General features: G+C 41.9%; 1 protein-coding gene and 1 long non-coding RNA gene across 2 annotated transcripts in view; one reads left to right on the top strand and one right to left on the bottom strand.

Annotated features, from left to right (window-relative positions):
* Positions 1-1,631: 1,631 nt before the first annotated feature.
* On the bottom strand, positions 1,632-25,150 carry LOC139030234 (uncharacterized). The gene is made up of 2 exons (XR_011482531.1): positions 24,513-25,150; positions 1,632-2,872 (listed from the first exon to the last, which is right to left on the bottom strand). It is a non-coding gene; the product is annotated as an uncharacterized lncRNA (long non-coding RNA).
* Positions 24,156-25,419, top strand: part of TET2 (tet methylcytosine dioxygenase 2) — a 131,849-nt gene continuing 130,585 nt past the window's right edge. The window contains exon 1 of the mRNA XM_020901220.2: positions 24,156-24,244. The gene's annotated coding sequence lies outside the window, so the exon portion shown is untranslated. The remainder of the gene's footprint in view (positions 24,245-25,419) is intronic.

Here is a 25,419-nt window from a genome sequence, read left to right as displayed (position 1 = left end):
TAAAATGTTTGTTAAGGGCAAACGACTTAATCATTTGGAAAACCTATTGAAAAAAGTCATGTGTGAGAAGTTTCACCTCTTTATGTCCAAGTTGCACAGATGTGAGGTCCAACTCGTTTCCTGCTTCTGTAAGAAGCATCTGAAGCCACTTGGCTGAGAGGGAAATCTGCTTCCCTCCTGCCTCTCAGGCCTCCTTGTGTGACTTGCTTCCCACCATTAAATGAACATAGTCGCCTTGAAGGAAATTTTGCACTTGGTCATAATTTTCCTCTTTTTGAACTTTTCTTGCATGCTGAGGAAGTGGAATAAGTCCCCAGCTTAAAAGTAGGCCCTCTTTTCGTCACAATAAATATATGTTAGAGGTAAAAGATGTAGAATTCAATAAAAATGAAGGAAAGAATTTATCAATGTAGAGTCTGGGGACTCTTTTCCCTCCCGATTTGGCTTTTGTTTTCCACCAAGGTATAATCAGATGGATTTTTTTTTTTCCTTGAACCTTTATTTAGACTTGAGGATTAGAAGTAAGAGGGGCCTAATTTAGTATTTTCTTTCACTTTTCTCACCTATTTTCTTACCTCTAGCTGCTTCAGAAAGTTACAAAAACACCTAAGAATTGAATATGAAGCTTATCATTCTATCCTTAAGTTTAGGTTTAAGTTAAAGTTTAGAACTTCTGTTTCTTCCATGCAGAACTAAATGTTGCAGTGAAAAGTCTGTATCTTGCTTTGTATCTTTCTGATATAAATTTCAGATTCTAAGTCACTTCCTATAATTGAATCATTATTTATAATTTTCACATATTTCAAGTCCATTTATTTTTTATTTTGTAGTTTGTATTGGGGTGTAGCCAATTAACAAGTTGTTGCAGGTGAATGTCTAAGGGACTCAGCCAAACATATATATGTATCCATTCTCCACTAAACTCCCCTCCCATCCAGGCTGCCACATAACAGGGAGCAGAGTCCCATGTGCTATATGGTAGGTCCTTGTTGGTTACCATGTCCATCCCAAACACCCTGATTCTTCCCCTCATCAAGTCCATTTTTAGAATATACAGAATTAAATGTTTCAAGTTATGTCTCTGTCTTAGATATAATTAAATACAAACTAATTTTAAAAGAATAAGTCTACAAGATCTCTATTTACACAATGATTAATCAAATTAAATTTCTAAGCTCTCAAAATTATGAATTTAGAAATACCCCTATTATTCTGTTATATATTCCTACTTTTCATAGAACACTCATAATCTTTCATGCACAGTGTTGACAGATCTACAAATAAAGTTTCTCAGACAACTTATATCAGAGTTATCTGGGGTGTTTTTTAAAAATGCAGACTCCTGGACCATACTCCAGCCCTAGTAAATGAAAATCTCTGGGAATAGAATCCAAAATCATCTTTCTAAACAAGCTCCCCAGGGAATTTTTATGTATTCTAAAGTTTGACAGACATTGGCATAGACGGTATTTCCTCTATATCCTGAGAATAAAGAAAAAGTTAGATTTTTGTTTAGCTTTTGGTCACCTAGTCTGCTACACACACACACATTATTTGGAAATAATAATCCATTCCATCTGATGGATGTACACACTAAACTGATGTATTAAAGAGCCACCAAGATACCATGCTTTAGATAAAACAGTTTATTTCTCATGGGTTGTCCCAGGGGGGTAGGTGACTCCAATCCAGGTGGCCACTTAGGGATCCAGGCTACTTCTATCTTGCTGTTCTGCCTCCTCAAGAGTATTGGCCTCATCTTCATGGCTCATAGTCAACACTGGCTCTTATCATCATGTCCACAATTCAGCCACAGTAGGGAAAGATGAAATGGAGAGCAATGAAATTTAAAATGAGGTCTACAAGTTTTATGGCTTCCCCGGTGACTCAGATGGTAAAGAAACTGCTTGCAATGCAGGAGACCCAGGTTTTATCCCTGGGTCAGGAGAAGATCCCCTGGAGAAGGAAATGGTTACTCACTCCAGTATTCTTTCCTGGGAAATCCCATGGACAAAGGAGCCTGGCAGGCTACAGTCCATAGGGTTGCAAAAAGTTGGACATGACTGAGCAACTTCCACTTCACAAGTTATATACTTCACTTTTGTTGTTGTTGTTTAGTCGCTGAGTTTCGTCTCTTTTGTAACCCCAGGGACTGTAGCAGGCCAGGCTCTTCTGTCCATGGGATTCTCCAGGCAAGAATACTGGAGTGGGTTGCCATTCCCTTCCCCAAGGGATCTTCCCAACCCAAGGATAGAACCTGTGTCTCATGTCTCCTGCATTGTAGTCGAATTATTTACCACTTGCGCTGCCTGGGAAGCCCAAACATGATCACATCCCTGATTAAATCCATTTCATGACTTCCAGTTGCACTTGGGTTAAAGAGTCTTTCAGTTGGAAAGAAAATAAACCAAACATAATCTAGATCATCTAGATTATCCCCCAAGAAAGTGGGAAGTGGAGGCAGGGGATTGATTCACATAATGAAAAAATTCAAGGATAGATTATTTTTAGGTTCAGCTAGATGGAAGTGACTCAAGTGAGTCAAATGCTCTCATTTGTCTATTTTAGTTTTATTGTCAGGTAGGTTCATAATTTATGATAGGTGCTTGAAAACCCAGGCTTATATTCTATGTTCACAACAATCCCAACAGAAAGAAATTGACTCTTAGCCAGCTCCAGAACTGTTTTGTTTCTTTTGATTTAACTGGCCTAGATATCAACATATGCTTCAGATATCCAGAATCGATCACTGAAGTCAGAGGTTTACAATGTTTTGATTGGCCATGTCTGAAGCTCAAAGTGAAATCAGATTCACTTATTCACATGTAATGAAAGTTAAGAGTAGTTCCTTTGGGAAAATCAGGGAGCAGACCTAGAAGAAACGAATTCCAGATAGGTCAAAACACAGACATTTATTATAGTCCATCTCCTAGCTGCACACCATCCACACATCTTTTTCTTATACCTAAAAATTCAAAAATTCCCCAAGCTTACATTAAACAATAATATGATGTGGAATCAAAAACACATGTTACCAGCACCATGCACTTGTTACCCAGCTACTGCTCCTAGGCTGAGTCTAGATTCTTGTTAATGCGCATTTCTCCTGGCTCAGAAACTTCTTGCACAATGATATTTAATCATCTCCAATAAACATATATTTGTGAGAAGGAAACAAAATAGCTACCATAAGAATTTCTACTTGAAAAAGAGGAAATGGGAGGAGTAGCTTACAATGGACTGTTTGCAGAACAGGAGTAGAGGGATCTCTTGTTCTGGTTTTGGAGTGAATTTCTTGAGAACTCTTTTGTCTACTCCAGGAGGTGTCTTCTAAGAGGATTTTGCTAGTCATTTGTCCTCTATGGCCATCGCTGAGAAAGGCACTGGGGAGTGTTTACTTCCTGGTCTTCACAGCCTTCTCCTGGTGCTATTTCTGTTAGTGTGGGTTTAGGATCCTGGCTGAGTACTGCCTTGGGAGTTGAGCAATCACAGCCTTGAGTTTATGGGTGTTGAAGTTTCTCTGGAAACCCAAGTTCCTTAAAAGTTTAGTAAACTCAACAAAATGTCGAGTTTAGTCAACTCAACCGTGTTTCCTATAAATTCAGGGAGTTAGCAACAAAAACCAGTGTTGGTACTTCAGCCTAATCCTTGATTCCAGATCCTAAAGGGATAGTTTGTCTTCTAACAATTAACCTTGGTGCTCTGTCAACAGATGTGGGTGCAGCTCCTGGTTTCAATCTTATCTTCTCATTTCATTCTACCCGCCCCACTTTTGCCAGCACTAAATTTAGACTGGAACAGAGGACTTTACTTTCCAAACTCCAGCTTTAAAGTTTCTGACTCCTGGCTGGTTGAGATTTCAGGATAAGGGCTCAGGGGCTGCTATTAGTGTTTTCACTGCTTTCAGACAAACCAATGTTAACTGCAGCTTGTCCCTTTCTTAAAGGACCTCACTAAACCTCACAAGAGGGAACCAGTACTTTACTGATTTTTTTAAAAAAACACATCCTCAAATCTCCAGTCTCAGTAGACCCATGCTCTGAATCCCAAGATACTACAGATAGATAATCAATTGCTGTGTTTCATTTCTCAGCTAAAGCAATGTAAGCAGATGGGGTAGGGGATCCCTGGTAAAAGAGAATCAGGTATGGTTTTCTCAACAGAATAGAGGCCAGTTTGGCCTAAGCCATTTTTTTTTTCCTTAATCTAAACCTGCCCACAATGCTTGCCCTTGGACAGGCCTCAGTAATACTGATCTTAAGGAAACAGAAGGACAAACTTATCAGGCAAGAAAAGTAACAATAACAAAGATAACAAACCAGTTGTAAAGAACCCCAGCTCTATTTCAGTGGTAAAGACAAGCGTAAAGCACTGTCTTGAGCTGTTTTGTAGAATTTAAATCCCCCCACTCTGGTGCTCAACTACCAGATCAATTGGAATCTAAGGAGTGATGAAGTTGACCTTTCTGACCCTCATGACTTCAATTAACTAAAGCTTGGACTCTGACAATCTTTGTCCCAATTCTATGCTGAACTCTCCTCTGTGCATGAATTGACATGTACTCTTAGCTTAAAACTTCCCCAATTTTGCTGTTCTGAAACCTAACTCTGACTGGGACTTGAATCCACATGGCCCAGACTCAAACCCAGCCAAAACCCACAAACTTTTAACTGAAATCACACACCTAGTTTCAGGATTCAATGAAGCTCAGTGACAGATTTTAGAGTGAAACACACTCCACAGACAGAATGTAGGCCATCTCAAAAGGCAAGGTGGCCTCAAAATATAGCATGGTTAGTTTCTATGGGCTGGGTAATTTCACAGGCTAATGAGTGGGAGGATTATTCAAGCTATTTGGGGAAAGTGGCAGAGATTTCCAGGGATTGGGCCCCACCCACTTTTTTGGTCTTTGATGGTCATTAGAACCATCCTGGCCTTGTAGGTATGTCATTTAGCTTGTTGATGTGTTATGTAGAGCATATACTGAGGCTTAACATCTAATGGAAGTTGTTGACTCTGTCGACCATTTTGAATCCATTTGGTTCAAATCAGTCTTTGTAGTGTTCATAGTCCTCGGGCTATGTTATTCGTTCAAAGGTTGTGCCCTGCCCTCTTACTCATGTGCCAATTTGAGGAGTCTGGCTGCAAGTAATAAATCCATCTCCTGATCTTTGGCTTGGTTGTGTCTTTTGGTTCAATATCCTCCAAGAAGCTGAAATGGAGCAGGACTCTGTGCAACCCTCCCAGGGAAAAGTCTTTTTCATATCCCTCTTTCTTATTTGTAGGCAATAGAGTTCATTCAGCCTCCTTGACGTTCCCTGAATTCCACAGGGCAAGTTCAAACTGTTGTTCAGTCACTCAATTGTGTCTGACTCTTTGTGACCCCATGGACTGCAGCACGCCAGGCTTCCCTGTCCTTCACCATCTCCCGGAGTTTGCTCAAACTCATGTCCATCAAGTCAGTGATACCATCCAACTATCTCATCTTCTATTATCCCCTTCTCCTCCTGCCTTCAATCTTTCCCAGCATTAGCTTCAGCATCAGTCATTCCAATGAATATTTAGGATTGATTTCCTTCAGGATTGACTGGTTTGATCTCCCTGCAGTCTAAGGGATGCTCAAAAATCTTCTCCAACACCACAGTTTGAAAGCATTAATTTTTCTTCACTCAGCCTTCTTTATGGTCTGACTCTCACATCTGTACATGACTACTGGAAAAACCATAGCTTTGGCTATATGGGCCTTTGCCAGCAAAGTAATGTCTCTGCTTTTTAACATACTGTCTAGGTTTGTCATAGCTTTTCCTCCAAGGAGCAAGTGTCTTTTAATTTCACAGCTGCAGTCAAAATCCACAGTGATTTTGGAGTCCAAAACAATAAAGTCTGTCACTGTTTCCATTGTTTCCCCATCTATTTGCCATGAAGTGATAGGGTCAGATGCCATGATCTTTGTTTTTTGAATGCTGACCTTTAAGCCAGCTTTTTCACTCTCCTCTTTCACCTCCATCAAGAGGCTCTTTAGTTCCTCTTCACTTTCTGCCATAGGGGTGGTGTCAGCTGCATATCTGAGGTTACTGATATTTCTCCCAGCAATCTTGATTCCAGCTTGTGCTTCAGCCCAGCATTTCACATGTTGTATTCTGCATATAAGTTAAATAAGCAGAGTGACAATATACAGTCTTGATGTACTCCTTTCCCAATCTTCAAACTGTTACTAATCGCAGAAGGGAGGGAATGCAGAAATGAGAGTAGTCAAGGAAACAATAGTGTCGCCTTGGGGTAGGGTCCTGGTTCCTCCTCAAGAAGTATATATAATATCTTTGAGGTCTTCTGATGGAGCAAAGCTACTGAAGGTAATTCCAGCTGAGCTATTTAAAATCCTAAGAGATGATGCTGTTAAAGTGCTGCATTCAATATGTCAGCAACTTTGGAAAACTCAGCAGTGGCCACAGGACTGGAAAAGATCAGTTTTCATTCCAATCCAAAAGAAGGGCAGTGCCAAAGAATGTTCAAGTGATCATATAGTTGTGCTCATTTCACATGCTAGCAAGGTTATACTCAAAAGCCTTCAAGCTGAAGCCATTTATTTACCTTAGATTGGAACTTGAACCCATGTGGCCAGGACTCAAACACAGCCAAAACCTACTGTATCTGGTTTCAGGACCTAATGAAGCTCAGATTCTTGATGTATCATTTCAGAAAGAATTCACTGAGAGACAAAGTGATAGGTAAGAAGTGGATTAATTTACAGAGAAAGGCACTCCACAGACAGAATGTGGGCCATCACAGAGGGTGAGAGTGATGGCCCTGATATGTGGCATGGTTAGCCTTTATGGGCTGGGTAATTTCATAAGCTAATGAGTGGAAGGATTATTCCAACTATTTTGGGGAAAGGGTGGAGATTTCCAGGAATTGGGCCATTGCCCACTTTTTTTTTTTGACAGTGACTTGGAACTGTCATGGTGCCTCTGGCTGTGTCATTTAGCTTGTTGATTGAGGATCATTGTCTAGTCTGAAGTTGACTTGTCTGTCATCTTGGACCCATTTGATTCCAATTCATTTTTGTTGTGTCCTCAGGTTATGAGGACATGCTTCATAGAAAGAAATCTTCAGAAACTTCTTTCTGAAGTTTGCCCTGGTATTTCAAAGTTAGGCTTCAGCAGTATGTGAACCAAGAGCTTTCAGATGTACAAGCTGGGTTTAGAAAAAACAAAAGAACCAGAGATCAAATTGCCAACATCTGTTGGATCAAGGAGAAAGCAAGGACATTCCAGAAAAATATTTACTTCTGCCTAATTGACTATGCTAAATCCTTTGACTGTGTGAATCACAACAAACTGAAAAATTCTTAAAGAGATGGGAATACCAGACCACCTTACCTGCCTCCTGAGAAACCTGTATGCAGGTCAGGGAGCCACAGTTAGAACCAGACAGGAAACAAGTGACTGGTTCAAAATTGGGAAAGGAGTCCAAGGCTGTATATTGTCACCCTACTTATTCAATTTCTATGTAAAGTACATCATGTGAAATGCCAGGCTAGATGAATCACAAGCTGAAATCCAGATTGCCATGAGAAATATCAACAACCTCAGATACAGAGATGAGACCACAAACAACAACAACCTCAGATATAGAGATGAGACCACTTTAATGGCAGAAAGTGAAGAGGAACTAAAGAGCCTCTTAATGAAGATGAAAGAAGAGAGTTAAAAAGCTGGTTTGAAATTCAGCATTCAAAAAACTAAGGTCATGGCATTCGATCCCATCATTCATAGAAGCAAACAGAAGGGGAGAAAGTGGAAGCAGTGGCAGATTTTCCTTTCTTGGCACCTGTGGGGTATCATTTAGTTTGCTGTGTGTTACAGTGAGTGCATACTGATGCTCAAGGTGTATTGGGAGTCAACTAGTCTACCTTCTTGGGCCAGTTTATGTTGTGTCCTTGGGCTATGTCATTCTTTTAAATGTTGTACCCTGTCCCCTTCCTTCCTGTTTCAAAAAGAAGGCTTTATTAGCTCTTGCAGTAAGTAAAGAGAACACTGGGGATCTTTCCTAAAGCAGTGTCTCCCTGAACAGAAAAACTGGGGGAATTTTTAGCTAAAGGCACATGGCCATTTATGCAAGCACTTGGGCAGTTGACATGGACCATTGACAGAGTCCAAGCTTTAGTTAATCGAAGTCATGAGGGTCAGAAAATGTCAACATCATCCTTCTTTAGGTTCAGGATGATCTGGCAGTTGAATGTTTCAGGCTCATCTTTACCACTGAAACAGAACTGGGAGTCTATACAACTGATATATTATTTTGCTATGGTTACTTCTCTTGCTTGAGAAGTTGAGAATTATTACTGAGACCTGTTTCAGGGCAGGCTTCCCAGGTGGCATTAGTGGTAAAGAACCTTCCTGCCAATGTAAGAGACCCAGGTTCGTTTTCTGGGTCAGGAAGATCCCCTGGAGAAGGGCCTGGCAACCCAGTTTATTATTCTTGCCTGGAGGATCCCGTGGACAGAGGAGCCTGGCAGGCTACAGTCCATGGGGTGGCAAAGGGTCAGACAAAACTGAAGTAACTTAGCACTCCACATTCAAGGGCAAGCACTGTGGCCAGGCTTAGATCACAAAATGGCATAGGTCAAAGATGGCCTCTCTTCTGTTAAGAAAGTCATGCCTGGTTCTTTTTCTCCCCTATCTACTTACAGTTTCCCAAGGATAATATCACAGTATCAGTACATCACAGTATCAGTATATGAGAAAAGGGAGGATGGATCCTGAGCAGGTTAAATCAATAGGTTAAGCCAGTAACAGACTCAATATGACCTACAAGGACCTGTATGTCTGGATCCCTGCCTATCTTTCCAGTCTCATCTGATTGTATTCTATTAACTCTTGGGGTTACAGCTGCACTTGCCTTATGCTACATCCATCTCTGCTTTTGGCCTTAGAAGCAGAAGTGTCAGTCCTTCAGTCATGCCCAAATCTTGCAACTCCAAGGACTGTAGCCCACCAGGCTCCTCTGACCATGGAATTCTCCAGGCAAGAATACTAGAGTGAGTTGCCATTCCCTTCTCCAGGGAATCCTCCCAACCAGGAATTGAACGTGGGTCTCTTTTATTGAAGGCAGATTCTTTACCCTCTGAGCCACCAGGGAAGCCTTGCTTTTGGCTGTCCCCCTGTGCAATTCCTTCTGCCTGAAACAAGACTCCTCTCCTCATGCCCGATTTGATTGGTTCATTTCTAGTTATTTTTCAAGTCAGCACAATTATCACTTCCTCAAGGAAAGCTTAAGTGGGCTTCTAAACTGAGCAGTGTCCTTTTATCTTCCCCCACAGCCGCTAAACTTCTCCTTTGTAGCACCTGTCATAATTACAATTAAGTATTTAGTTGTGTAATTACTGTAGCTCTAGGAGGACACAATACTTCTGTAAATTTTAGAATTTTATTCATGGAATAAATAAAGTGCATGAACAAATAGGCCAGCATTTTTCTTTCATTAATCTCTATACGTCTGGATCTAGTTTTTCTCAAACTCTCTCTTCCTTGTACAACAATACTAGTTTTTCCCTAGGCTGATTGTTCACTAATATCTAAAAGAAGATATTTTAGTTGCATAATAACATGTGACTGTGAAGGAAATTGAGGGTAAAAAGAAAATTTTTCAATTAGGTATTTATGCAAGATACATCATGTTACTTACTGTAAAGTGCTCACATGCTGATATAGATAAACTTGGGTTCTACTACTAGTTGAGCCATTAATCAGCTCTTTGATTGTAGATGCTTATTCTCTCTGAGCCTTTACTTATCTGTAAACTGAAAATAGCAATCTACCATGCAGGATTCTCATAGGAGTATAAAAATAACATGTACTTTGTGCTTAGTACTTAGTAGGCAATCAGTATTTGGTATATATTCTTATGATATTTCATGGATCAGAGAGTTGTCAATATAGTAAGAAGCATGGATTAGAAACCATGGCCATCACTACACATCACCCTGATGGAGATTCTTTTGCCACCATATGATCCCTTTACTATTTATTTATTACCTGTGTGTGTGTGTGAGTCCTCAGTCATGTCCAACTCTTTGTGACTGCATGGGCTGTCCATGGAGTGTTTTATAATACACCTTGTGTTTTGAAGGAAGCTCTGATTTCTAGAAATTCTCATTATAGACACTACCTCAGCCTTGTCCAAGCACCAGCCTTTAATCCATAATACATTTCACAGACCCCATTCCTCTTTCTCTCCAAAGCAATGATGAAACTTTATGAAGATAACCTACAGAGCCCTCTAAGGAGGAGGTAGAGGAAACACAAAGTGAAATGAAATGTTTTAGTCCATCAGCAACTATGGACTATACACCACCTGAACCACAAAAAATGGAAAGACATCTTTAAACCAATCCCCACCCATCTCACCCCCTTTAAAAGGCCAATCCTCTTCCTCCATTTATCAGCAGAATACGCTCTTAAAGACCCCACCTTTCAGGGACCTTGCTCAGTTAGTCTTTTTCACTTTCTGTATCTTTAACCACCCACCTCCACCTGCTCTCTCCCATCAGTAAACATGCTTGAGTCTCTTCCATCTTAAAACATTCTTTCCTCAACCCCACCTCTCCCCTGGAGTTCCTTTGCTATCTGCTTCCTCCTCTCTGCAGCCAACCTTCTTTAAACATCGGCTTTCCCTGTCTCCACATCCTCGCTTCCTGTTTATCCTTCAACCTCAGGCAATCTGGCTTCTGTCACAGGACTCTTCTCCTGAAACTCACTTTGCCAAGGATTGCAATGAATGCCCCACTGTTATATCCAAGGGACTTCTCATTACTTGTCTCGGGTGACAGCTGCTAACCGGGCCAGACCTCCTTCATGAGGCTTGTTCTTACCTGGCTCCCACAACAGCACACACCTCTGGCTTCCTTCTTTGGGGGTCGCTCTTGTTTCTCTCAAACCTCACAGGGGGTGTCCCTCTGGTTCGGTGCTAGAGCTCCACTTTTCTTCTCACTCAGAGTGAAGGGTCTCTTCTTCAACTGCCAACTTTGTGCAGATGGTTCCCAAGTTTTTAACTCCAGTCTGAATCTAGGCTTGAGGCTCAGTTACCCAACTGCTTACTGCACCTCTCCACATGGATGTCCCTCGGGTGACACAAACTTGATTTCTTGATCACTGGTTTCGTTTTTCTATCAACCCCCCCCCCCACCCCCCACTTCCAGGTCCTCTTTTATTTCTGTCTCCAGTGAATTTCACCACCAACTACCCTTGGCAGCTCAGAAACCTGGGTGACATTCTGGAGCCCTGCCTCAGCTTCATCTTGCTTCCAAGCCGTTTACTTGGCTCTCTTTCTTCTGCCTCTGTGATACCCACGGAGCTGCCCATTTCTCTCCTGCTTATTGCCTAATCTCTAACTCAAGACCACTCTAACTTTTCCTAAGTCACTACCCCAGTATCCCCATGGGTGCCCTAGCCCCTCCTATTGTGTTCTCTCAACTCACTCTCCCCAGTGCTACTAGAGATGTACTTTCAACCTCCACAACTGATCATATTCCTCCCTCTTAAAACTAACCATTGATTTCCTACTGCACTTAAGGCCACAACCCAAACCCCTTATCATGACTATCACTAACTCAAGAACTGGTCACCACACACTGCCACAGCCTAAGCAGTCACCCTCTTCCTCTTCACTTCCTATGCAAGTCATTTGGAATGTGCTTTTTCTCTCAAATGCATCATGTTCTCTCCTGTCCCTGTTCTTCATATATTTTTCCAACAAGTGCTCTTCTCTGACTTTCTACTTGGCTTGAATAATTCCTATTCATCTTTAAGCTCTCATATCTCAGTATCACGTTACTTTCATGGAAAGTTTGCACTGAGCTTGCAAGTGTGAGGTAAGCACCCTTCCGATAGTACTCTAGCACACAACATAGAGTGTTTTATCATTGCCTATATGTATGTCAAAAGCAAAGATCATGGCATCTGGTCCCATCACTTTATGGCAAATAGATAGGGAAACAATGGAAACAGTGACAGGCTTTATTTTCTTGGGCTCCAAAATCACTGCAGATGGTGACTGCGGCCCTGAAATTAAAAGACACTTGTTCCTTGGAAGAATAGCTATGACAAACCTAGACAATGTATTAAAAAGCAGAGACATTACTTTGCCAACAAAGGTCCACACAGACAAAGCTATTGTTTTTCCAGTAGTCATGTACAGATGTGAGAACTGGGCAATAAAAATGACTGGGTGCTGAAGAATTGATGCCTATGAACTGTGGTGTTGGAGAAGACTCTTAAGAGTCCCTTGGACAGCAAGGAGATCAAACCAGTCAATCCTAAAAGAAATCAACCCTGAATATTTATATGAAGGACTGATACTGAAGCTGAAATTTCAATACTCTGGCCACCTGATGCAAAGAGCTGACTCATTGAAAAAGACCCTGATGCTGGGAAAGACTGAATGCAGGAGAAGAAGGGGACAACAGAGGACCAGGTGGTTGGATGGCATCACCAACTCAACAGACATGAGTTTGAGCAGATTCTGGGAGATGGTGAAGGACAGGGAAACCTGGCATGCAATAGCCCATGGGATCACAAAGAGTCAGACATGACTGATCAACTGAACAACAATTTACATGTCTGTTTTCCCACCTGACAATAAGCTCTTGGCAGGTAGGTGACACATCTTGTTCACTGTTATATCGCTGAATAAGAAAATAAATATGTTGAGGGGAGAATAATGCAGTGAACCATCACCACGTAAATTCAGTTTTAATTATAGAACTAGGCTGAGAGAGCAGAGCCTGGGAAATGCCACCACTAGGGTGAAACAAGGATGACCAGATATGTCGTTATGATTATATCTTAATGGATGTTTTTGCAATGGTATTTCTATTCCTTTCTGGTCCTTCTGTGATCTGAGGGTTTCCTGGGCAGACCTTCATAATGGTGCCATTTGACTCTGCTTATGGTCATGTGCTGATCAAGCTGCCTCTTGAGAAGATGGAATTGAAACACAAATGAGACATCAGTATTTCAAGCACCACCATAACCTGTGACAGTTTAGAAACTTCAGATTAACCTTTTGGCAATGGAAAATGAGACTAGTGAGACTTCACTTCTAAAGCTTTAAAAAAAAAAAAATTCTGAGAAAGCGTCTCGCCTAGGTTAGTTTTCAATCACTTCAAATCGTTTGGTAAGCTACTCCCAAACCTTTGCAGTCACAGCACAACCCTTTCATGAGAAAAGCAGTTCAAAAGGTGGGGACTGCAATTTAGTGCTAAGGTCAATAAAGCTATGCTTTTGAATTGTATGCATTATCCCCGGATCTCTACCCTCCATGTCAGGCATGAAGTCTAAAAAGGCCAAAAATAGAAATGTATGCCAGCAAGTAAAATAATTATTGTCACCAAGAGTTAACAATTCTACAGTAAATTTATCAAACACCAGTGCTTTTCCTTCCCTCTATATATGGCATGTAACGAAGGGCTTGGTAAGCAGCCGTCTTGGAGAGCACTCTCATTTGCTAGAGTTGTATGAAACTTGCCTTTTCATGAAATAGTTTAAAGCAAAATGTTTTACTCATTCCAAATTGTGTATGAAGTTTCATTTTGAGTTTTAGTTTCATTAGAAAATCTGTGAGTTTGTAACTGACTTAAACTAAATCTACTAACCCCCACCCTCTACAACCCTATTCAATAAAAAGGGAATTATTTTGATTAATTTCAGATTTTTTTAAAATTGCTTTTTATGTAAATGTAAGTTATGTCTTCGTATCTAGTGACTTTGCTCCATTAAACACACACTCACACCCACCCACACACCTATAACCAAAATATTTCTCTATGCTCTGAGAGGGAAAGACAGCAAGGAAGAATGCCAGTATTTTTATCTTTCATACCTTTGAGTAAACTGTTATTCTTTCACTTAATAAATAGGTAACATATTAACTTTACCCTCACATTTGAGTGAACAGATGCCTACCACACTGGCTGGGCTACATTAAAATATAAGTGAATAAATACATGAAAACATTGAAACACACTAAATGTTTCCATTACTGTAGCTTTCTGCTCTGCCTGTGTGACCATCAGCAAAGAATACAAACGTAGAATCAGCCTAGGATACAATGTCACAAGTTGGCCAGAACATTTTTTTCTGCTCCCAAGAAGGAATTAAAGTTGGCTTATATGTTTTCCTTTGGTTGCGCAAAAGTACTGAGGAACACTTAAGTCTGAGAAGGCATCACCTGCTGTGTGACCCTGGGCAAGCTACTTAATCTTTCTGACACGTCCCCTCATACATTGAACACATGTTCCCTAGTGTTAAAAAATAAGATAAAATGGGATTTATAAAGGTCTCATCTATTTTAAAGATTATTGTAAATACTAAATGAGATAATACATATTAAATGATTGGGGTAGGTTTAAACTACAGACCTAAACCATGTTATTTACTCATATCAGACTGAGTTTAACACTTCCATTAACTGTTTTTATTAGGTTCTCTTTTTAAATTTTTTTAATATCTATTTTGTGAGTTGATAACAGTGGGCCTTTACCTTTAACAGTGGGCCTTACCCACCAAAATTATGATTTTACCCTTTTTTTTTTAATTTGAAATTTAGAGAGAGACTTTTGATTCTTGACAGTAGTTATTAATGTTCTAAGATTTAAGGAGAATCAGGAATGTCTCTTTTATTAAACTACACCAGTATTATCACTAGAATTACAGCCACCTGACTTCTTCCAGCCCCATGCTAACCATACCATTTTCCAATAGTTCTCTCTTCCTTCTCTCTCTCTCTCTCTCCCCAGTCTAACTAGGGTCAGTGGTCATAAGATTTCAGAGAAATAAATGTTAGGGACCACCAAACAAATGCTTCTTTAGCATGGTTTTTTGATTGATTTATTCTAACTGAAGGATAATGATAATATTGGCGTGGGTTTTGCCGTACATCAGTATGAATTGGCCATAGGGATACATGTGTCCCCTCCATTCTGAATTCCCCTCCCACCTCCTTCCCTCCCAGTCCCTCTAGGCTGTCACGGAGCACTGGCTTTGGGTGCTTCATGCATTGAACTCAAACTGGTTATCTATTTTACATATGGTAATGTTTATGTTTTATGTTTCAATGCTCTTCTCCCAAGTCATCCAACCCTCTCCTTCTCCCACTGAGTCCAAAGTAGCATCTGTTTTTGATGTTCTGATTTAATGGGTGTGTGTATTTCTTTTCACCTTCCACTCTAACTGCTCTTTCAAGAACACCTATTTTGTGGTCAGTGCTTAAATATAATTTATTCTCTTGGGGATTAAAGTCATTGTGAAATGCAGAACAATTGCTTGGCAAGCAACCCACATTCAACTTAGAGGCATGCCTAATTACTGACAGATCAAGGAGATTTTCTGCCAAATAGTAATAGTATTCTATTCTAAGACATAAAATAAGAAAACAAGTTAAACAGAGGTTGGTGGTTTAGATCTTTGCAGGAAACTACTTGGCCTTCTCACAGGATCTGAGTTGGCATGAGACAGATCTCATTACACTTTCTCACACATCTCTTGAAAGTATGAAAACACACTTAAAATATTTGAAGAAAATTCGATGTCAAGTAGTGATACTCTTTAATTTTTCTCTTTTCCATACAGAGTATCATAAGAAAGTAAAGAATCTAGCTCATGGGGGCCTAAAATTAGTTTAATCTGTAAAGCTCTTCCTTTCAGGAAGAGCTGCTCTAATGGTTAGCATGGTGCTTTGTAATATATTCATAAACTACTGCCTGACTATTATTTTGGAGAAAGAAAGAAATCAGAATCAATTTGTCTAATTGCCTGGATTAAAGATTGGTTTACATTTTTTAAAGAAAACTGTAATAAAACTAAACCAATAGATTTTTCTTATTAGAACAAAAATCCCAAATAGTCTTTGCCAATTGAACTCAGGCAACCTTCAACACTCCTTCCTCCTCTCTGCACCAAGCTACCAGTCCTGTCATTTGCATTTTCCTCTGCTTCTTCCTTTTCACAACTGATAGTTGGGATCATTCTTTGGCAGCTAATTACTTATCTTTTTCTCAAAGGAGAGTCTTTATTTTTAACCTGTTATAAGAGAACTTAGAAGGATTTGCCGCTCCTGCTGCTGCTAAGTCACTTCAGTCGCGACCAACTCTGTGTGACCCCATAGACAGCAGCCCACCAGGCTCCTCTGTCCCTGGGATTCTCCAGGCAAGAATACTGGAGTGGGTTGCCATTTCCTTCTCCAATGCATGCATGCATGCTAAGGTACTTCAGTCATGTCCGACTCTCTGTGACCCCATGGACCCCCATGGACAGCAGCCCACCAGGCTCTTCCATCCACAGGGTTCTCTAGGCAGCAATACTGGAGTGGGTTGCCATTTCCATCTCCTCTTAGAAGGACTTAACCAACCTGAAATACCAAAAGGGAATCACAGGCAGATTTGCTGGATTTTCGCAAATGTATGAGGGCTTCACCAGAAAAATATACACTGTTTGCTATTTGTCATGGAATGCTCCATGAATAACAACAGTATGTGCCTATTAACTATTAATATTGTGTGTAAGCATTAATCATTTTCATCATATTTTTACACACTAGGCTATACCCGTGATTTTTAAGCAAAGCTGTACATCTGATTTCCATGAATTTTTTGAAAAATATTGTTATTCCAGCCCCATCCCAGATGTTAATCAGAATCTTCCAAGATGCTGCTGGGGGAGTATAAAAGTGGAACATAGTTATGTGTATTTTTCAAATGCTCCAGAGGTGATCTTCGTTCATTTTCCCAGTGGAAAGATTTGGTGCCATCCTATTCTGAGTATTTTATCCTCAAACATCCATATGTCCTATGACAATTTCAGTAGGTGGCACTCTTTCCACCTGTCAGCTTCCCTCTTTGGTGGGGATGAACCCTAAGGTATCCCTGGAAATTAGAAGCAGATCAAGGATGCAACTACCTTTTACCAAATCAATACTGAAAATAGATAGCAGAACTTATGTTTGTAAACAATTTGTTAGTAAGACAAATTTGGAGTTAGATATACATTAAAGGGGTGGAGGGAGTAGGCAAGGGTGTGTGGCTGTATTTATTTATTACATAAATATAATCACTGATCGAAACAGCTCAAACATGCCAATTTCTAATATAGAGTTAAGAAACAGGGTATAGAGAAAATGATGCTAAGGAACAAACAAAATCAAGTAGAGGTTAAGAAAGAAGAGTTTCTGTTTCTGCTTCTGTTTTATAAGGAAGAACAGGGAACACCAGTGTTATTGCAAAAAAACAAAACTCCCCAACAACAACAAAACAACCCCCCACACACACACATATATACACACACACACATTAATTGTGTGAAAAGTTTATTATGGCATCAAATATAGATATCTGTATCTGTAAGCTGGGGAGAGAGCACAGTGTAGCTTGCAAGGACATGAGCTTTAGAAACAGACAAATCTAGATTCAGATTTGGACCTTGGTTCAAGCTCTTTAATCCCAACCAAGTTACTTGACTTTTAATTCCCAGTAAACTATTACCTACCTTATATGGTTATTCTAACTATTAAAAGATGGTTCAGTTCAGTCACTCAGTCTTGTCTGACTCTGCGACCCCATGGACTGCAGCATGCCAGGCCTCCCTGTCCATCACCAACTCCCAGAGCTTGCTCAGACTCATGTCCATTGAGTCAGTGATGCCATCCAACCATCTCATCCTCTGTTGTCCCTTTCTCCTCCTGCCTTTAATCTTTCCCAGCATCAAACTCCAATACTTTGGCCACCTGATGTGAAAAGATAATAAATCTAAAAGAATTATCATAATGCTTGGTGCATAGCCAGTATTTAACAAAGAAACATAATGCTAGGTATATGTAAATGCAGATGTTGAGTTTTGTTTTTGTTTTTTTAAGTAACAGAATATTGGAAAATTACCGTGAGTTTTGAAGGGAAGATTGTGATACTAGTTACTACTAGTAATGGTACAAAAATTTTGGAGGAAAGTGAGCAGGAAAAGATATGAGGACAATTTGGGTATATGAAAAACGTCTAATCTTGGATTCACAAAACTTGGGTTTGAGAGGTGATCCTCTATTTGCAGACAAAGTCACTTAACCTCACTTTTCATTTTTATAAGATGGGAATTAAAGGCCATTTTGAATGTGGCATATGATTTTGAATATTAAACTTTTATTAGTGTATACCTAAAATGGTGACCCACTCCAGTATTCTTGCCTGGGGAATCCCATGGACAGAGGAGCCTGGTAGGCTACAGTCCGTGGGGTCGCAAAGAGTCAGACACGACTGAGCAACTTCACTTCACTTTCACTAACCATAGAAAGACTAGTGTACAAAGATGTTTTTTAAATTAACTATTCATTTCTTTCATTTTTGGCTGTGCTGGGTCTTCGTTGCTGTGCGGGCGCTCTCGAGTCCTGAGTGGGAGCTACTGTCTAGTGCAATATGCGCAATATGCAGGCTCCTCATTGCAGGAGGAGCTGCAACTTGTCTTGTTGCAGAGTGCAAGCGCAGGCTCTAGCCGTGTGGGCTTCAGTAGTTGCATCTCAGGGACTCTGGAGCTCCACCTCGGTAGTTGTGGGGAGTGGACTGTTGCCCTGTGGCATATGGAACCTCTGGACCGTTGGCAGTCAGAATTCTAGTTGTAGAGAACAGGGGGCTACTCCTTGTGGTGCGCAGGCTTCTCACTGCAGTGGTTTCTCTTGTTGCGGAGCACAGACTCCAGAGCGTGCAGATGCAGCACGCATACTCAGTAGTTGTGACAAGTGGGCTTAGCTGTTCCATGGGCATGTGGAATCTTCTTGCACCAGTGATGGAATTGTTTCCTGTATTGGTGGGTGGATTCTCCTCCACTGTACCACCAGAGAAGTACCCCCAAATGCTTTTAAAACTATAAAATCTTATAGCAATGTAGACTGGTGCTAAAGTAATTACTAATAAACTTCATTACTGAAGTTTATCACTGAAGCGGAAAAATTATCCTCTCAAAGAAAGTAGGACATTAAATGTGTTACCAAATTTGGATGAGAAGAAGAAGAGCAGTTACTGGATTGTGGATTCAGAATTCATGAGAAGGAAAGACATGGATGTCAGGAATGCATTGGCAATACTTCTAGAGGCATTTCCATGAGATCTCTAGCAATCCTAACATTCTTTTTATAACACCTTTGGCAGTATTTTAATCAGATTAGATTTCTGAGTTTCATCTGACATCTCATTTTAACCCCCATTAAGTCAGTACACACATTTGGTTTGAGTGTTAGGTTATATCATTTGTATCTATTTCTTTAAAAATTTCCAAATTATCTTTGGTAAGCATCTAGGGTTGGGCATCTCTGAGCCTTATGTTAAGTATGTATGTATGCATGTATTTTCAGTTTTATTTATTTATTTTTTTACTTTAAAATATTGTACTGGTTTTTGCCATACATTGACATGAATCCGCCATGGGTGTACATGTGTTCCCCATCCTGAACCCCCCTCCCACCTCCCTCCCCATCCCATCCCTCTGGGTCATCCCAGTGCACCAGCCCCGAGCACCCTGTATCATGCATCGAACCTGGACTGGGGATTCATTTCACATATGATAATACACATGTTTCAATGCCATTCTCCCATATCATCCTGCCCTCGCCCTCTCCCACAGAGTCCAAAAGACAATTGTAATTTTTTCATACAAAAGACTGCATGGAAATGTTTTAGTAGCCTTATTCATAATTGTGAAAACCTGAAACCAAGCCAAATCCCTTCCAAATACTGAATAGGTAACAAATTTTGGTAAATACATATAATAAAATACATTTCAACAATAAACTGGAATGAACTACTGTTAAACAGAAAAATATGGATGGATATCAAATGTATTATTCTAAGTGAAAGAAGCCAGAATGATAAGGCAACATACTTTATAATTTCATTCATACAAGTGAAAAGACAAAATTACACAAACAAAATGAGATCAGTGTTTGCCCTAAACTGAAAGTGGAGGAGAAGGTGACTACAAATAAAAACAAGAAAAATTTAGGAAATTTTGGAAAGGTGATTTTCCATGAAATATCCAGAAGAGATAAATCCATAGAGACTGGAGGCAGATTGGTGGCTGCGAGTGGCTGGTGGGAAGAGAGATGCAGAGAAACCACTTAATGGGTAAAGGGTTTTACTTTGGAATGATGGAAACGCTTTGAAATGAGATAGAGGGCGTGGTCATACCACATTGTGAAGGCACTGCATTAATTCCAAATGGTTAATTTTATGTTACAGAAATTGCCACTCAACAAATTATTATTTTTAAAAATATATGAAGGACAAATTTAAAAAATCCAAATTATAGAAAGAGAAATTAACCATATGAAACAAGGTCAGGAAAAAAAATTAGTAAAAATCACATTAACAAAAGAGAATTACATTATGATCCTTGTCTTTAGACAATGATTATTTATATTAGTAACAATGTATATCAATAATTTAAAGTGTTCTGTCTAAATGTTTCATCTCTTGGAGATTTTTTTTTTTTAAACTGGCATTCGACTTATGTTAAATAGATACCTTGTATGGTGTGCAGTAATGTCACTCGACAAAAGAAACAAGAAAGTCCCTTCACAGAAATGACTGCTGTGCTGTTTGAAGGTCAACTGTCTTTTAAGCATGCAGAGAATCTTTATCATGTCATGCTTCAGAAATATGTTTTTGGAGATGGGAAACAACAGGCCATAATTTAATGTTTTTGTTAAACCACTGTAATTCTTTCAAAGGCGTATGTACCACAACTCTTTTCTTTCTGTTAAAGAGAAAATCAAGTTCTTAAGAAAATTTCCTAGTCTGCAGGAGAGGAGGAAATTAAGAATCACCTATTATTTTTTGTTAGTACAAGAAATTTGCATTGTAAAGCAAGCTGCTGTTGTCAGCTCTTTAAAGGACAGTGCAGACAGGAAGCTGCCTCCACCCTAAGAGGCTTAGAGACCAGCAACTGAGTTAGACAGCAGGTGCCCAGGCCAATCAAGTCAGTTTTCTAACACAGAAGAGCATGCTGTGGAACTTGTTCTATTAGTCTTTTTTCTCTGGTAAGGAAGCAAGAATTTTTCTGTGTGGAAGCAGTTCTGGTCTTTCTAGTTGGGGGCGGGGGGGGGGGGGGAATGGTAAGGAGTTTGATAACAATTGACTGTTGTTAAAACAACAAATTATCTTTTAAAAACAGATTATCCACACCTATAAGAGGAGGAATCTCTAGAATGCACACAATTAATAAAAGCTGGCTCTGAATTACTCATACAAATGTGCACTAATATTCAGTAAACTGCTGATTATGTGTACTATAGCTTTTCTTTCCCAGAAATAGAGGTTAAGAAAGAGGGTGCTTTTTTTTTTTTTAAATCAACAATACAAAATTTTACTAAAATATTTTATACCTGTAGACTTTTAGAATTTTACTTCCTTTTGCTGTTGAGAAGTCACAATAGCCAAGAGGAGTAAGGAATTTTCTTTCAAATTAACCAAATGTCTTCGTGGTTAAGGGCGGGGTGGGGTGCAGACAAGTTGGCAAGAAAAGGTTCAGGGCCTGTCGCAAAACCAACTGCAAGTCAAGTGTGATTCCAGGCAGACAAGAACCACCTGTTCCAACACACAGAGAGGGAGGTGTTTAAAAGATAAATGAGAAGGAGGTGACCCTACAGATCATCTCCCCAGTTATCATACACATAAGTAAGGGAGCATTCAGGCGGTCATATCAAACTCCTGTCAGTACAATACTTGCCTCATGTTATTCAATGTGAGAAGACATATATTTACTTATACAAGAAAAACTCCTGGAAGTAGACAGTTGATGACTGGTAACAGTATTAATAATAACTACCCGGGCACTTAGTGTCATGTTTAATTCTCACAACACACTGTTTTAAGATGGGCTTCCCTGGTGGCTCAGAAAGTAAAGAACCCACCTGCAATGCAGGAGACCCAGGAAACATCCCCTGGCGAAGGGAAAAGCAACCCACTCCAGTATTCTTGTCTGGAGAATTTCATGGACAGAAGAGCCTGGCAGGCTACAGTCCATGGGATCACCAAGAGTAGCACACCGCTGCCGGACTACCACTTCATACTTGACAGATGAGGGACTGATACACAAAGAGTTAAGTACCATGCTCAAGGTCCCACATTTAGTAAGGGGTGGAGTCCAGATCCATCTAGGTCTGTCTGACTCCAAAGCCCATGTTTTCCACAATTCTGCTGTTTTGTGCTGGACACAAAGGTAGGTCACAGTCTTCGGAAAACTTGACTTTTGGCACTTGAAAAACAAATTACAAGGCACCTCTTAAACAGCTTACAGCTCATTAGCAATTACCAAGACTTCAAAGACACGTTGGTGTGCAGTTAAAAAAGATGAAAATTCATTTTACCGCTTAGGGAAACGAACGATCTTGCTTAGACAAGTTCGAAACCAGAAGTCGAAGTCAACTTTGTCTCAAAGTGGAATAAACAATGTTTCATTGGAACACACTTTAAACGCTCTTCTTCGTAACAACGTAACATACAGAGTTCCCTTTTTAAAGCCTTTTCAAAGAGGAAATATTCCGAACTGATAAAGTTAGGTAAAGCCTTCACTTCTAAAGAAATTACGGACAAAAAAAATGTGAGCTATACAAAATAACTTGTGTTGACTTAAGAATATCCTGATCATAATGTAGCGATCCCCCAAAAGATGTGCCCCCCAAAATCTCTAAAATTTGAATGCCAATAACGTGAGAACTTCTAATAGAGGGCGAATCTCAAAAACTATAACGATTCACGTGGGCTTTGTTCTTTATCTCATCTTCAACATAAATGATGATTCTTTTTAACAAAGCATTAAAAGGAGGAGAAAATGTACTCGGCAATAGAGGAGAAAAACTGTCAACGGATGCGAGTGATTATAGAATCCCGAACGTCAGGGAAAATCGAGCGTCCGTCATTCGGAGTTTAGTTCTTTACGGGTCGATTTCTTCATTACTTAATTATAAGGCTGGACATTTTTGCAAAATAGAGGCTCTTACGCGAGTAAACTTAACCATTTGAAATTGCAGGTTTATTCCTTACGACCGAATTTAGGGAGAAGTAAGGAGTCACTGTTGAGAAAGTCTTCTCGGATCTGCGTGAATCCTTCTTCTCAGCCCACGTGGCCAAAGTAAACAGAAGGTGGACTGGGGCGGTGAGAAGCGGGCCTCGGTCAATTTCCTAATTTGTCGCGTCTTTGAGACTACAGGCCCCTAAACGCACTAAGGGCATGCCCTCTGAGAAATTGGGGAGTGCTTCTGCAGAGCGAGATTAAGACGACCGAGAGGAGAGGATGCTAAAGCGGGGGCGAGGCGGGGCGATGGACCTACCAGGGGGTGGGGTGCGGGCCTGCGCGGGCGAAGGTGGGTGCGCTCCGGGGCGTGCGCGGGGATACCTGCCAGGAGGTGGGAGTCCGGGCGGGTGCGCGGGCTCTGGGGACTGGGGAGGTGCGCACCTACTCTAAGGTGGCCGTGGGTGCGATTCCAAAAAAAGTTTCAAAGGTTCAGCTGGGGTCTCGCATCCTCCTGCCAGGGACCCACACTACCTCCGCCGTCACGCCAGTCCCACGCCTCCACCCGGGTGGAGACCCATCCAAGGGTCCCGGGGTCCGGACCTTCCCCCGCCCTCCTCCCGGCGCACCGCTCCCCTCCCTGGCTCCCCAGTCCCAGCCTCGAGCGCGCGCCCCTCCGTTCGGCCCCAGGTGCCTCCGGCTTTTGTGCCGGGAGCCCCGGGGCGAGGAGCCAATTCCCGGGGAGTCCGGGCCGAGAGCCCCGGGGCGGCGGTGGAGGCCCGGGCGGAGAAGGCGGTGTCCGGGGCGGAGGGGAAGGAGGAGGAGGCCAGGAGGAGGAGGAGGAGGAGGAAGCGGGGCGGAGGAGGCGGAGAAGCCGGAGGAGGCGGAGGCGGAGAGCGGCGGCGGCGGCAGCGGCTAGAGCTCGGGCGGCCCCGCCGCCTCCTCCTAGCGAGCGCCGCGCGCCCAGGCCCGGCTCGCATGCGAGTCACGTCCGCCCCCTTGCCGCGGCCGCCCCGAGACGCCAGCCCCGCCGAGTGATGAGAACAGACGTCAAACTGCCTTATGAATATTGATGCGGAGGCTAGACTGCTTTCGTAGAGAAGCAGAAGGAAGCAAGATGGCTGCCCTTTAGGATTTGTTAGAAAGGAGACCCGACTGCAAACTGCTGGATTGCTGCAAGGCTGAGGGACGAGAACGAGGTCAGAGCGCTTCTCTTATGCCGCGAAACTCTCCCTTTCCTCTCCCCTCCGCTTTCTCTCGGGCTCACAGGGACTGGGGAGCGAAGCCTGCAGTGTCACCCACAAATACCAAGAGGGAAGAAGGGAAGCTTCACAAATTACTGGAGCCTCTTCAACATGGCTGACAAATATAGTTTTAATTCCCCCCACCCCCCTTTTAAACCTGTAGTTGTGTGTGCTCTCTCTCCTGTTCGTGAATGCTCGTGCCCTCCTCACCCAGAAAACTTACCTTTGTGAGTCCGGCCGGCCGCTTTCCCGGCCTTTTATCCTCCGGAAAGTGATTTTTGTCCCTGCTTTCCTTGCTAAACTAGTTGGGCAGTCGGGGGCCACGACTTTCCCCGTGACCCTTCCCCCACCCCCTCCCTCGGTGGAAGGCGGACGAGCCCCGGGAGTATCCTCACCCACCCCCGGGGAGCACACGGACCGGGTGCTTCTCGACCCTTTTCTCCGCTGGGGATCTGGATCTGAGTGTGCGTTTGCGTCCGCCCCCTTCTGCCTGCCCCGCGTCCCCTTTTCGGGGGGCCGCGCTCAGCGAGTGTCACGGCGAGTGGAACAGGAGTCCACTCGGTCGGGGGTTGTTGTCTTTTGGTTGTTTTTTTTATTTTCCTTCTCCCCCTCCTGAAGTCCGCGGGTTTTGTTAGCGCTGCGGAGCCGAGAGAGGAAAGAATAGTTTCTCGGCTTCCCCAGCCAAGACCCAAACCCCACTTTTCTCAAGGTACATCAGCTCTGCGATGGGCTGTACCTTCCAGCGTGGGGGAACGTGTGTGAGAGCATTTGTGGGCAAATCTGCGTCCTGGCTTTGTGCTTCTCCCAAATCCGCTTCGTCGGGTTCACCGGTAAGTGACAGGCAGACACAAAGGCAGGCGCAGGCCGGGGGAGGGGGCAGGCGGCGGGCGCGGGGACGGGGGGAGAGCGGAGAGTTGGGAGACTGCAAGGTCAGGGGCGCAGAAAGAAATGAAACCCAATCCCAGGAAAGAAACGGAGACGCAGAGAGCAGATTTCTAACAGTCGCATCCAAATTTCTCTTTCTTCGCAGTTCTCTGGTCTTTTTATCTTTCTGCCTTTCTGTGTGTCTCCCGTTTCTCCTCCCGTTTCTTCCCGTTCTTCTTCTTTTTCTCCTTCTTCCTTCACCCCTT

Source organism: Odocoileus virginianus, chromosome 21, assembly GCF_023699985.2.
Source record: "Odocoileus virginianus isolate 20LAN1187 ecotype Illinois chromosome 21, Ovbor_1.2, whole genome shotgun sequence".
NCBI classification, from domain to species: Eukaryota; Metazoa; Chordata; class Mammalia; order Artiodactyla; family Cervidae; genus Odocoileus; species Odocoileus virginianus.
The sequence above is the reverse complement of the archived record's forward strand: the minus strand, read 5'-3'. Positions and strand labels throughout refer to the sequence as shown.